The sequence below is a fragment of the Grampus griseus genome (assembly GCF_964374135.1).
Source record: "Grampus griseus genome assembly, chromosome: 4".
NCBI classification, from domain to species: domain Eukaryota; kingdom Metazoa; phylum Chordata; class Mammalia; order Artiodactyla; family Delphinidae; genus Grampus; species Grampus griseus.
The window spans coordinates 139,541,729-139,557,186 of NC_138997.1; positions in this window are offsets into that span (position 1 = coordinate 139,541,729).

Sequence of the window (15,458 nt, forward strand, 5' to 3'; positions counted from 1 at the left end):
CCAGCAGGACCTCAGATAAGCTATGGGGGATGGAGGCCCAGTCTAATCGCTTGGAAAGAAAAATGGCAAAGCCTAAGCGTCTTACAAGTATCCACATCCAATGTTAGTGGTCAGGAAAGATTTGACTTCTGGCAGAGGGTCCTGGTGTCTAAAGCAGACACCGCAGGAAGAGTTTCGACGCCCACGCCCTAGGCAAACACAGCAGATGATTCGGAAGGGTGCAGCGTAGAGGGTAGTGCTAGGTTTCCAGAGCTCACCCAGGAAGTGCAGAAGTGACAGTAATGCAGGGCTGATAACAGTAGAATTGATCTCAGACACGATCTTTGTGTGAAAACGGGCTCTAGATATATTGCCTGCCTTGATCAGGATTGTCTCCAAAACTGAGAAGTCCATGGTTTCCCGGGTGCTGGACCCATCAACAGTTGGCCACAGGGGAGCCATTTTTGACTACAAAGTCTTTGAGCATCCATCGCATACAACATGCCAATTACTCATTCCCTCAAAACATTAGTTCTGAGCAGAAACAAATAAATTCTGGTTCATATTTTTAATTTTTTTAAAAAAATATTTATTTGACTGCATCAGGTCTTGCTTGCGGCATGCGGGATTCTTCGTTGCGGTGCTTGGGCTTTTCTCTAGTTGTGGCACACAGGCTCAGTAGTTGCAGTGTGCAGGCTCTCCAGTTGTGGCGCACGGGCTCTAGGGTGCGTGGGCTTAGCTGCCTCGTGGCATATGGGATTCTAGCTCCCCGACCAGGGATAGAACCCTCAAGCCCCGCATTGGAAGGCTGATTCTTAACCACTGGACCACCAGGGAAGTCCCCTGGTTAATATTTTTTAAATACTCTGGTTGGAGGGATAGAAGTAGGGGATTGATGGGAAGACTTCAGCAACAGTCTTTGTCGTGAACTGAAAAGGCAGTACTGGAGAAGGAAGGAAGTGGGATGACTTCCTTCCTTACGAGAAGGGAAAGATGAGCAGAGGAGAAAGATGAGAAAATCACCAAGGCAACGTCATTGGGAGGAAGGGTGGGATAACAACAGAGCACAGGGAAGGGCTGGCTTGGACGTTTATTGTGGTAGGAACGAAGGCAGAAAACATGGAACGGAGGATGCATAAGATTTATTCAACTCCTACTGTGTGCCAGGACGTTCTAAGGAGTTCCACGCATCTTAATTCATTCAGTCCTCACAACAACCCCATGAGGCAGGTATGATTATCATCCTTATCTTACAGAAGAAAAAGAAACTCAGCCACTGAGCAGGTAACTTGCCCCATAACTAGGAAGCGGCAGACCTGAGATTTGAACTTGGGCAATTGGGCACCACACTTTGAACTCTTGATACTATACTAAATCCCTCCACATGGGGAGGCTGGTAGATTTGATGGCAGGAAGAACTGCGGGGAATGATAAATTATGCCTCCCAGGAAATTTGCTTTATAAGAGGTCCCTAATAAACAAAAAGGAAATATCTCTCACATGAAATCCCCAAAGGTAATGCCTCTCATTTAGGAGCATTTGAAGAATCTGAGATGTGTTCTGACTAGCAACAAACACAATATCCTTTTTTTCATCCTGGCCACTAGAGGGGAGAGTGGAATGTCAAAAAATTTAGATATCTTTCAGGGGTTCTCAATGGCTGATAAATGCTGTTAGTTCTTTCCCTAACATTGGTGGTACATAAAACTTCTTTGTATTTTTTACTTGAGAGAGATCATTTTCAAATAAAACTCATTAAGTATTCATAAACATTTTTCTTCACTTTCTGAAAATAAATGTACTACGCTAAGTGAAAGAAAGTAGACACAAGAGACCACATATTGTATGGTTCCATTTATATAAAATGTCCAGAAAAGGCAAAGCTCTAAACAGAGAATAGATTAGTATATATTTCCCTGGTTTGGGGCTCAGAGGAACAGGGGTTGACAGTAAATGTGTGTGAACCATCTTACTGAGTGATGGAAACGTTTTAAAACGCATGTATTGGGACTCCCCTGGTGGTCCAGTGGTTAAGACTCTGCGCTTCCACTGCAGGGGCTGAGGGTTCGATCCCTGGTTGGGGAACTAAGATCCCGCGTGCCACGAGGTGCGGCCAAAAATTAAAAAACAAACAAAGAAACAAAACCCCCACAAAATGCATATATGGTGATAGTTGCACATGTAAAATAGTAAAATAATTGTATTAAGAATCATTGAATTGTACATTTGAGTGAATTATGTGATATGTAAAATACACCTCAACAAAGTGGTTGAAAAAAAAAGTAACATTTTGTAAATTAAAGCCCCTCCAAAACCCTGTGCATTCAAAAAGACTGAAAATATAAGTTTACGTATACATAGAAATATCTAGGAGGATAGCCACTGTTTAGTGATTAAGACTAAGAAATTCTATTGTGGGAGAAAACTGGAAACTTTTTAATACTCTCTGTTTTTCTGTATTTTGGGGGGAAATAATTGACTTAAAAATTATTTTAAAACGTTTTTGAGAGATAAGAAGTTACAATGGGGCTTCCCTGGTGGCACAGTGGTTGGGAATCCGCCTGCCAATGCAGGGGACATGGGTTCGATCCCTGGTCCGGGAAGATCCCCACATGCCACGGAGCAACTAAGCCTGTGTGCCACAACTACTGAGCCTGTGCTCTAGAGCCCACGAGCCACAACTACTGAGCCCACGTGGTACAACTACTGAAGCCCATCTGCCTAGAGCCCGTGCTCCGCAACAAGAGAAGCCACCGCAATGAGAAGCCCACGCACCGCAAGAAAGAGCAGCCCCCGCTCGCCGCAACTAGAGAAAGCCCGCGCGCAGCAACGAAGACCCAACGCAGCCAAAATAATAATAATAATAATAAAAATTTTTAAAAAGTGAACATTAAAAAAAGAAAAAAAAAGAAGTTACAATGTATAAAATATAATGGCTTATATTCCTGTCTTTCTATGTTTATTTTGTAATTAAAAATGATTATATATTACTTTTACAGTAAAAAACGGGAAGAGCTTAATTTAAAATTAAAAACACAGGAAATATTCAAATAGCTTTTTAAAAAGTCACCTTTAGTAAAGTGTTTATTGTGTTTCATATATAATAGGAGATTCTTTAGCTCAGCAAATTCTGGTGCTTAGTTACTTAGGTTAAGAGAGGTAACATCTACTGGCATTTGAGCTTGGATGCTGTCTAGAGAAGCCGGAAGGTATTCCATTCTCATTTTTGTTTGCATCTACAAATTCATATAGGGATGGGAGGAAAAAAATACCTTTGTGAGATTAGAGATTGGGATGTAGAGCCTCCCTTTTAAAAAAGTTTCACATTTGTTAGCCCATATCTGATGGCGAAGATGGCTGTGGGCAGCCTGGTAGGAGTCAGACACTTAAAATGACAGTGGGAGAGGAAAAGCCTTGGGAGGAAATTGCTATAGGGAGGGGACAATATAGCTGATGATCCAAACTCTTCCGCAGCATCTGAATCACCCGAGGTAGGTGTCGACCTGCCGCACAATGTGAACTGAGGCAGGAACTTCTCCCTTACTAAATAGTACGGAATGCCTTGGGGGAAAAAATGCATGTAATCGGTCAGAAGCACCGTACTGAGAAGGCCACTCCTAAGAGTGACAGTGGAGCAAAGTGCCTGGAAGAAACACTGAATCCCAGCCATACTGGCAGATACCTATATCAGTAGCTACGGAAACAGAAAGCAGTGCACCAGAGCTAATAGACATGTACCTTAGCACGTTCAGTCTCTCGAAGACTAGGGTTTGTGTCCGTTTTGGTGTCTGTTTAGAACATTGCCTGACATGTAGTAGGCACTCAATAACTGTCAGTACTTATGGAAAGATGAATGATTGAAAGAATGAATGTATGAGTGGGCACCCAGCCAGACCCTTGGTTTGTGGAGCTGTCTGGGTTTCAGCACCACAACAGCTGTCCTGAGAGGGAGGCAAGGGCCCTGGAGGGCACGGCGAAGGGCAGGCGAGGGCTGGAAGTCAGCGATCTCTGAGTCAAGGGTGATTTCACGTAACAGGAAAGCTTTTTACAAGCTCTTTCTAGAAAGTCAAGAGTGAGGGTGTCGTGTCATCCCACTGGTGCCGAGGAATGATTTAACTCTCTCCCCGGTCGTGTGTGCCCTCGAAAATTGTGACTCCAGTCCAAGAGAGAGACCTTTCTGACAGGGTTCTCGACAGCGGTATGCCAAATTTCAGAAACAGAAATGATCCTTTGTGTGGTCCAGAAACACAGCTGTAATCTTGCTTAGAGTTTTGGGTTGTTTTTTTTTTAAGTGGAGTGGAAAGAGATGGGAAGAATGTCAGGAAATACCCTTTAAAATAATGATTTAAAAAAAAACCTATCTCTTAAATGGGTCATATTTAGAATTTAATGGTTAGGCTACAGATGTATGTATTATTCCTCCTGAGAAATGAAAATCTAAATTCAAAACATCTAATAAAATGCCTTATTATATATTTCTCTCTTCTGAACCAAGAAAATGCCCAAGAATGTCATAATTGTCATATGTTCTATTGCCTTAAAATAAAGGGAAACTTGTCGTGATTGAAAAGTTGTACAATGCAGCCCAGATGGGTTAACTGAGACAAAGAGTAGTCAATAAAATATTTGACTACTGGCAGAAAGAGTTGCCTCTAAGTACTGGTGTTCTGATTATATAACACCCACATTAAACTTTTTTTAAGTTCATGTGAAAGCATGCAAATGCTTTAGGCATGAAGGCAGCATTAACTGTGTAAAAGGACCAGGAAGACAATGATCCTGTCCAAACAGGTGCCCGCTCTGTGATGATCAGGGTTATATCCCTCCACGTTAGTGTTCCCGGAAGCACTGAGACTCATGCAGCATACACTGGCATCCACCCTAAATAGAACAGTAACAGTGCCCCCTACAGGAATCAAACGCAGATCCCAAACATTTTATTTTTTTATTTATTTTTTTATTTTTTTGCGGCACGCGGGCCTCTCACTGTTGCGGCTTCTCCCGCTGCGGAGCACAGGCTCCGGACGCGCAGGCTCAGCGGCCATGGCTCACGGGCCCAGCCGCTCCGCGGCACGTGGGATCTTCCCGGACCGGGGCACGAACCCGCGTCCCCTGCATCGGCAGGCGGACTCTCAACCACTGCGCCACCAGGGAAGCCCCCCAAACATTTTAGACTGAACGTTCACCCTTCTCCTGGAATGCCCGCTGACCCAAGTCTCCACTGGTTCATCCGGCTAACCCTACTCATCCTTCAAAGCTCAGGTGAGAAATCATCTTCGCCGGGAAGCCTTCTGTGCCACGATTCACTTCCCCACCCCTCCTATAGGCTCCCAGAGCTACGTTCACATTTCTGTGTCACGACACATTTTAGAGCCCATTTTGTCTTTCTCCCCGACCAGAACGTAAACGTCTCAGTATCCACGCACCTAGTACGATGCCAGTACCATCGTCGGCAGTTCAATAAATGCCCATTAGTAAATGTTATTCAGAGTCTTGAAAAGCAGTGAATTGATCTGACCGAATAAAAGAGGTTACACTTAGGAAACTCTACTAACAACAAGCCTTGATCCTGCAAAGTTTTCCACTGGTCATCAAAAGAAGAAAAACTTGACAAGCACTGTGCGGTTTTCTTTCAGTTTCTTCTCTCCCAGACGACACTATGAATTCTCTATGGCTCTCTTCTTACGCTCAGAAAAATCTAAGAATGAGGATAATCACCTTTCTTTCCATTTTCAGTAAGGGTTTTTGCTATATGATGGGGAAAATGACTGTCAAGAAATTATAACCGGGCTTCCCTGGTGGCGCAGTGGTTGAGAGTTCGCCTGCCGATGCAGGGGACACGGGTTCGTGCCCCGGTCCGGGAAGATCCCACATGCCGCGGAGCGGCTGGGCCCGTGAGCCATGGCCGCTGGGCCTTCGCGTCCGGAGCCTGTGCTCCGCAACGGGAGAGGCCACAACAGTGAGAGGCCCGCGTACCGCAAAAAAAAAAAAAAAAAAAAAATTATAACCAAGTATTGCTCTGGAGAATCTGGACCCTTTCTTCCTCTTCCAAGTTCAGGATGGTACATTCCCAATTCCCTGCTGACAACAAAAGATGGGAATCTAGCCTCAAATCTGCAACACCTATGGTGAAGGAGAAAAATTGCTCTTAAACTTCCATTTGACAGTGCAGAGGGGCATAACCACAGGTCTTTGATCAGTCAGCAAATTCCAGAAACCTGTAACAGATCCCAGGAAGGAACCATAGGAAAGTATTCAGTCCTATAGCCTGGGCAGCCTCAAAGTGAAGTTGGAAACATTTTCCATATTAATTGTAGGACAATCAAGTGTCAGATTTTAAGGTGTTTTTTTTTTTCAGTCCAGTCTCTTTTAACCAATTATAAACAACGGCAAGCGTGTACTTTTCTTGGGATATTTTAGATAGGGCCTTATATAAGCAGTATTTATTCTAAAGTCTGGTAGATCTTTCTTTATCCCCATCCCACATTTTACATTTTAAAAAAATAAAGCAGGAAATTACTCCAATAAAATGCCTGGAAGAAAATCAAAATATTTTCAAACCATTCAGAGGAAAGGATTTTTTTTTTAATTAAAACTTGCCAAAGGGGGAAAAAAAGCAAGTAATACCTAATTCTTAAAATCCCAAAGATGGGGGAAAAAAACAAACTATTATCCCTCTATCTGTGCCACCATAATTAGACACTCCTTCCATTTTGAGTTATTTATCATTTGTATCTGGGCCTCCACCGGGACTCTCTCTCACCTCCTACATTACAGGAGTCCGAAGGAGGGGAAAAGGCAACTTCTTGTCTACGTTTTTTTGGCTGTGGAGAACGTTTTGGCTGTCACTTGCAGCTCTGCTTCCAAGCCTGAAGTGACTGGGGAAGTGCCTAGCTGGTTTTATCTTTTCTTAGTGTGGGGAATGCGATAGGGAAATGCCATTTATTCATGTTTTCTGGGCCTCCTGCAGGGAGGCAGAAAAGGATTCTCTCTGTGACTTTTACTAAGTCCTAAGATTCTGTAAGTGGGACTCAGTCTCATCATAATTGAAGGTATTCTCATCACTGTATTTCTTTTCCATGTTAAAGAAATGTAATATTCATTCTCCTTTAAAATTACAAATGAAGTCAGTATAGTGAGTGGTTAACTTTGAGTGGAAAGTTTAAAGTACTAGAAGAGTTTGTATTCAATAAACTTATGAATCTATAAGTATTGCCTCTTCTTTCTACCTGTTTTTACATTTCTCTATATTAATTCTCACAGAGTATGAATGGGATTTGTTGCAAGTTACTGTAAACACCTTTGAAATCCAGGTAGGTAAATATTATAAGTAAATAACAAATATACAACTACATTTCCTTAATCGTCATGAACTAACTTTGAGTGAGTGTGTGTCCTGGCAGTGTTCTGTGTGCTGTGGAAGAAGGCTAATGAGGTATTTTGTGTCCTCATGTAGACCGTAACCCAGAAACTCGGATAAGGAGTGATATCCTATGATATCACTTACGATAATCCACTGTAAGTCAGGCATCACCTTTGTAACGTTTACCCAGTAGTTTGTGCTGCACCAACCACCTTCTCCTAAGTGAACCTTTCTTTGACTAATGGCGTATATTTTCTTGAACGTTTACAGTTGGGAATCTAGGTTTTGTTCTTGAACCGGAGCAGAGGTAACTAGAATACATGGGGTACTGATTCACAAGGCTCGCCTGATTTCCATCATTCTCTACCCAGTAATTACATCTACACAGAAAATGTAGAAGGGAGTCACGTACAGAGAGGAACATGTTTTCCAGTTTTCTTTGTGACAACTGTATATCACTGTGTGACACTAGGCTCTAATGAATTGACAAAGGTCAACTCAACAAATATACAATGCAATATATGATGATATATGATAAACATATAATGCAAGTTTATTTTCTTTGGGGGATAATACTGAAAAGAAGAACAGAAATAGATTAAAGGAAGAAAATAATTTGTTTTTAAATATACAGAATGTCCTGAAAAGGCCAAGAGACAGAAAGGGACTGGAAACTGTGGGAATGATTTTTTTTAAATAAGGGAACAAAAGTACCTGATGGAATCATAGACTGAATCAGCAAGAAATGATGAATAATGAAGGTCATTATCTAATAGGCTGGAGTCTACCGGTGGAAAATGATGGCGCTTGCAGTCAACACCTTTAACTTTATTTCGAAGGGCACTGTGGGATTTTTGAGGCCTAAGACAATAGATGTGGCATTTGAGAGAAGGATTTTTTTTTTTTTTTTTTTTTTTGCGGTACGCGGGCCTCTCCCCGCTGTGGCCTCTCCCGTTGCGGAGCACAGGCTCCAGACGCGCAGGCTCAGCGGCCATGGCTCACAGGACCAGCCGCTCCGCGGCATGTGGGATCTTCCGGACCGAGGCACGAACCCGTGTCCCCTGCATCGGCAGGCGGACTCCCAACCACTGCGCCACCAGGGAAGCCCGAGAGAAGGATTTTTAAGATTAGTAAGAAAAGGGCCCACCTAGAATCAACTAGATTGGTAAATAAGGGTAACTGTTTATAGCAGAAGAGCTACAAGAAGTTCAGAGAAAGTAAACGAGCCTTTTCAGTAGGACTCGAGGGCATTGTAGCATTGCAGAGTTCCGTTTGTTTGTTTGTTTTCCAAGCCAGACGAGGCCTGTGGGATCCTAGTTCCCCAACCAGGGATCAAACCCAGGCCCCGGGCAGTGAAAGAGCAGAGTCCTAACCACTGGATCGCCAGGGGATTCCCACATTATAGAGTTTTTAGATTAGATGCAGGGTCTGCCTTTAAGGCCAACAGGCGTTTTCAGTCTCCTGGCAGCCATTCATTTCAGAATAGGTCCTTAGGACAGCAAGGATTCTTTCTTCCATCTGGTCTCACAGGTACTGTGATAATCCCAAATTTTTAGTGTCAGAGGAAACTTAGAAGACATTCTAGTTCAATTTTCCCACTTATCGAGCGAGGTCTAGAGAGGGTATATGATTTGTTCAAGGACACACAGTTAGTTTAGTGCCAAAGAAGAGTAAAACCCAGGCTTCTAAGTTCGCCACCATGCTATAGGCCAGAGGCATCCTCTTTCCGTGTCAGAAGGGCCAGTTAGCTAATATTCTTCTAGCTTTGAAAAGAAGGATACAGTGCAACGTTAAGCGTAAAACAGTGAGGTTTTTCTGCCTCTTACCTAACATTTTAATTTCAAGATATTTCAAACACACAGAAAAGGATGGAGAATAGTATAATAAATACATAGCTACCCACCATCTCGCTTTGAAATATCATAACATTTTGCCATTTTTGCTTTACATCTTTTCTAAGAAATAAAGCCGCAAAAATATAAAATTCCCCTATGTAGCTTTCCCCTACCTCATTCCTCTCCCTCCCTCCTCAGAGATAAAAACTCTTCTGAAATATACATGCCTATATTTATACTTTTATAATATACATAGGCATCTATAAACAATAGACTATTTTTCTTATTTTTAAGTATATGGTATCATACACTACAGACAACTTGCCTTTTCCATTCAACATTATATTTTTGAGATTTATCCATGTTGATACGTGTAGTTTTATTTCTTTCATTTTCACTGCTATAATAGTATTCACAATCTTTTCCCCCCACTGCTTTTCTGCTTATACAAATATAAATGTATAATCCTCCATTTTAAAAATTCATTATTGATTAGAAGAGAAGTCGAAATAATAGATCCTAAATTTTAATGGCATTTAGTAAAAAATATTAAGAAGCTACTGAAACAAGAGATTTTGAGAACTTCAAGCACCACATTAACAAGTTATTCTTTCTTTGGAAAGAAATGTTAATATTAATATTATAGTTGCATACCAGTTACCAAAAATTTAAGTGAGCTCTATACAGTTTTGCTATCTTATCAACAGAAAACTGCTTTTCTAAGTTTGTTTACTAAAAATGGCAAAAAGAAAAAAAAACCTTTAAAAGTTTACTTGAGTGAGTCATTATTACATTGGTTAAAATGTTTGCTGTAGAAAATTATTTCTTTACTTTAAATTATACATGATGTTTGCATAGGAGGTTAATTTTGCTCAATAACTTTGTCATATTTAACCACAATCACCTGACTGATAATGTAAAACACTAAACTTTTTCTTTTTTTTTCTGGTCACGCTGAGTGGCTTGTGGGATCTCAGTTCCCTGACCAGGGATTGAACCCAGGCCACGCCAGTGAAATCCTAATCGCTAGGCCACCAGGGAACTCCCTAAACTTTTTATTAATGTGGAATATATAATTGATATATAAAGTATATATGATAGATAAGGGTATCCCTCTTTATAACTAAGTTGTTTTCTTAGAAAAATAATAAGGGACTCAAACAGATGAATATCCATGCAGAATCTCAATTTTCCAGGATACAATTTTACCAGCAAACCATAAATTATTTTTCCATTTTCTATTGAGATTCATTTAGGTTATTTTCCTCTTTTTTCACTATTACAGTGTTTCTGTGACCATTCTGGTACATATCACCGAGAGCACATGTGAGGGTTTCCATTTCTAAAAGATATACCTAGAAATAGAATTGTTGGGTCACAGGGTATGAGTATATTCATCTTTACTAGCTATTGTCAAATTCCTTTTCGAATTGGATCTACCAATAAACATTGAATATACAAACACATCACTTGGTGTTATTAGATTTTTGAAATTTTTGCAAATCTGATAGGTATGCATTTTTTGCATATTATTGTTTTTGTTTGCTTTTCATTGGTTACCAATAAAGCTGAGAATATTTTCATATATGTATTAGCTATTCAGCTTTTCTCATCTATGAATTTTTTTTTAATTAATTTATTTATTTTTGGCTGCGTTGGGTCTTTGTTGCTGCGCGTGGTCTTTCTCTTAGTTGCGGTGTGTGGGCTTCTCACTGCGGTGGCTTCTCTTGTTGTGGAGCACAGGCTCTAGGCGCACGGGCTTCAGTAGTTGTGGCGCACGGGCTTAGTTGCTCCACGGCATGTGGGATCTTCCTAGACCAGGGCTCAAACCTGTGTCCCCTGCATTGGCAGGCAGATTCTTAACCACTGCGCCACCAGGGAAGCCCCCATCTATGAATTCTCATCCTTTGTGAATTTCTACTTAGGCTGTTTCTCTTTTTGTTATTTATTGGTAAAAATTCTTGAAATAGTCTGGATCCTTATACTCTGCCAGTTTTACATCTTGTGGTTTATCTTTTCACTTTCATCATGGTTGTTTTTATTGTGTAGAGATTTTATACTAATGTAATCAAATTTATCAATCTTTTTCTTCTGTTTTGTAATTTTGTGTCTTGAGGTCTCCTTCCCTTTTCTGAAGTCAAATATTTCCTTCCAAAACTTTTAGAATTTTTCTTCTCACTTTTAAATTGTGAATCCATTTGGAATTTTTTGCGTGTACATTGTGAGGTAAGGGGCTAATTTTATTTTATTTTTCAATAAGGATACTCAGTAGTCCCTGTACCACTTACTAAAGAGTTCATCATTTCCTCACTGATTTCAAATCGGTCATAATACTCCTTTTCATATATGTTGGACTTATTTCTCAGCTGCCTAGTCTTTTCCATCGCTATTTGTTTATCATTCAGCTATACCAACGACTCTTTTAATTGCTATAGCTTTATAAGTCTTTATATCTAGGATAGTAAGTACCCCCCCCAAAAAAACTACCTTCATTTTTTAACCATACAAATTTAGCCATATATTTATATTACACTGAAAGCTATGGAAACTTGACTAGACAAAACTCATCCACACGAAGATATTCCACACAGTCCAGATGATGGCCAACTGTTTGCACTGACAAGAATATGAGAACTTCTGCTTCCAATTAATGCCAAGTTATGAGGAAATTGACTTTCAGGGAGAAGCAGAAAATATTACGGTAACCTAAATAGTCAATAGGTAAAAAAAAGAGTTAAGATGATACTGGGAACCCTGCTTCATTACTGCTGCTTTCACAGATAAATCTTTTGCAGTGAGTCGTCGTTGGACAAGAAATGTCTTTGCAAGAACTTATATAAACTCTCAGATCAACTTTATTATATTGACATGATTTGAATGAGTTTTAAGGAATATATGAAGATATTGGGTATTTCTGTTCAACTTCCCCCAAGAGAGAGACAGTCATTGTTTTATGAAGAGTCATGTTTAAATACTTGGGGAAAAAATCTCTTCAGGAACAGTGAAGCTAAAATAATGTGAGGTGACACATGTAATTGCACTGGAATCTGCCTGCAGCTACAGTTCTCATGTAAATTGATTAATGTGGTGATGCTTGTTCTAGAGCTGAAAAGGCTTCCCAGAGCACTATTGAACCAAAACCCTATGCTTGCCCTCTCTGGACCGTTAACAAAGGTATGAAGGGAAAAGGTCTGGATAGAAAACAGAGCAAGATATCTATAAACGTAATGCTTTCTAAAACAAATTAAAAATAAAAATAAAATGCAAATGGGAAGAAAATTCAGTTCAGAATGACAAGTGGATCTGGTACTAAGAGAAGAAAATATAGGCTGATTTCTTTTTGAAAAAAACACATTTATGTTTGGGAATTTCTTCCGTTGATTTTCCAAATAATCTGAGAAAATTCTGTGTTTATATTAGAAATTATGTCTTTTTTTGTTTGTTTGTTTGCCATAGCGCGTGGCACGTGGGACTTCACCAGGGATCAAACCCATGCCCCCTTCAATGGGAGTGCGGAGGCTTAACCACTGGAACACCAGGGAAGTGCAAAATTATAAGTATTTTAGTGACATTAGCAATCTGAACTTTTCTCAAGATTTACCTCTTGGAATATATTTAGGTTGAATTTTATAAACTTGCTGTTTTGGTAGGTCAAAAATGACCAGATACCAGCAGTTTCGTAGAGGTCAACTCTATAGAACAGGCCATAACTCCCTGAGGATCATAAATTCCTTCAACAAACACCTGTTGAGGGCCTTAACATGGTCTTTCTTCTCAGGCAACCCCCATTCTATTCAGAGATTCGAAACCATAAACAAGTAATTGAAAGACAGAACGATAAATGCAACAACAGAGTAAGGTGTAGAATGACACAAAGGAAGGTATGACAGCTTCAGCTCAGCTCAGTCAGGTGAGGAAAAGCATTGCAGAGCAAATAATGCTTGAGCTGAGTAATTAGAAAGAAGCTGAGCCAGCTGAGGGGTTGGGCGTGTCCTTCCAGATGGAGTGAACTACACGTACAAGATCTTTGAGGCATAAAACAGGATGGCAAGTTCAAGGCTGTGGGGTCACGGGAGGTGGCTGGAAGCCACAGGAAAATAGGAGTAAGGACCAAAAAAAAAAAAAAAAAAAAGATTGAAGAGAGAATGGACAGTTGTGGTTTGTGGAGGGCCCTGAATGTTGTACCATAAAATAAGAATTTTGACTGCAAAGCAATAACACATTCAAATCTCCTCAATCAGATATTGGTGGGCTACTGAAGAGTTTTAAACTGGGAGGTAACATGATCCACTAACTATTTTAGAAGGATAACAGTGAATTGAATGGTAAGGAGACTTGCTAAGAGACTGCTGGTGTGAGGAATTGAACTAAGGTAACAGTTTGGAGACAGTTTGGAGACGGAGAAGACCGGGAGCAGTGAGATGTGATGGTGGTAAATTCAAAATCTCAGTTCCAGAATATTTTGCTACTGTTTGAGTTCTTTAAAAAAATGTATTATTTTCCTTATTGAAAGTTCTGTACAGGGCTTCCCTGGGGGCACAGTGATTAAGAATCTGCCTGCCAATGCAGAGGACACGGGTTGGATCCCTGGTCCGGGAAGATCCCACATGCCGCGGAGCAACTAAGCACATGTGCCACAATTACTGAGCCCGCGTGCCACAACTACCGAAGCCCGTGCTCCGCAACAAGAGAAGCCACCGCAATGAGAAGCTCGTGCACCGCAACGAAGAGTAGCCCCCGCTCGCCGCAACTAGAGAAAGCCCGCGTGCAGCAATGAAGACCCAACGCAGCCAGAAAGAAAGAAAGGAAGAAAGTTCTGTATAAAAATCACTGCACGAGTATTTCAATCAGTTATCATCTAAAGATGAATTTTAAAAATCAGTTTAGTTGGTCATTCTATTTGGTTTCTGATTGAGACATAATAGATATAACCACAGTCCACGTAGAATCTTCCACTCCAAAGGAAGATTCTTTCCCTAGTTCTGAATGAAAGCATTTCTGATATGTGAGGAGGAATTCTCATTCTTAAAGGGGGTAAATAATGCCCACAATCTTCCCATCTTCATGTCACTTGATAAAGGAAAATACTAATTTTTTTTTCTTTTTTTTGTGGCCACGCTGCAAACCTTGTGGGATCTTAGTTCCCCAACCAGGGATTGAACCTGCACCCTCGACACTGAAAGCGTGGAGTCCTAACCACTGGACTGCCAGGGAATTCCCCCCAAATGCTAACTTTCTCTTTATTCTCATCCCACACCCCAGAAATCAATATCCATATGAAATAATCTCAGAAAATAAAGGTTAAGTTCTTATATTAGTTTAATCATTGATTGGGGCAATGAATACTTAAAATTATATATCCATGTGAAAAAGTCAAATAATAATGTTTAACTTTCTAAATTCCTCCAACTAATTCTCTAAAATCTTACCCCAAAAGTTAAATAAAATAAATACTTTTTTTTCTAGAAATTTCTTTAGAGGGTTTTTTAACTGAGAGAAAACATTATATGACGTGCTTTGTTATAAAGGACAGTGTTGCTTCTGGTCAACAGATGCTATCTGACAGGACAAACACTTGGCACAGAAATTACTAACACATTCAGAAACTAATCTTCCCTGAATCCAGCTGCAACTCTCAAAAGCTGGCGGTGGAACACACTGTACTTCATAATAAAAAATTCATGTTTTGAAAAACTGGACAGAGTAGTTACCTCAGACCCCTTGTTCAAGACTGCTCCAAACCTTTCTTTCAACAGTTAAAGTAATATGTAAATTTCATGGGCATGTCATTGATTAGAATGTGTTGTGTTTCTCTAAACTTATTCTTCCTTTATATCCCTGTCTTCATCAAAGAGAAGTAACCTGCTTGTCTGAGTCTGCTGCCAGTTTTTATCTTTTGCAATGGGGTTCCCATTCTAGGCCTCACACTCTATTTCTCCCATTTTGACTTTTTTCCCTCTAATATTTATTTATTTATTTATGGCTGCGTCAGGTCTTAGTTGCAGCGCACAGGCTCCTCTCTAGTTGTGGTGTACAGGCTCCAGAGTGCGCGGGCTCAGTAGCTGTGGCACATAGGCTCTCTAGTTGTGGTGCATGGGCTCAGTAGTTGCGGCGCACGGGCTCAGTTGCCCCATGGCATGTGGGATCTTAGCTCCATGACCAGGGATTGAACCCATGTCCCCTACATTGGCAGGCGGATTCTTAACCACTGGACCACAAGGGAAGTCCCTTGACTTTTTTTAACATATTTTTTATTCTATTAAAATCAGTCAGCGGTCTGA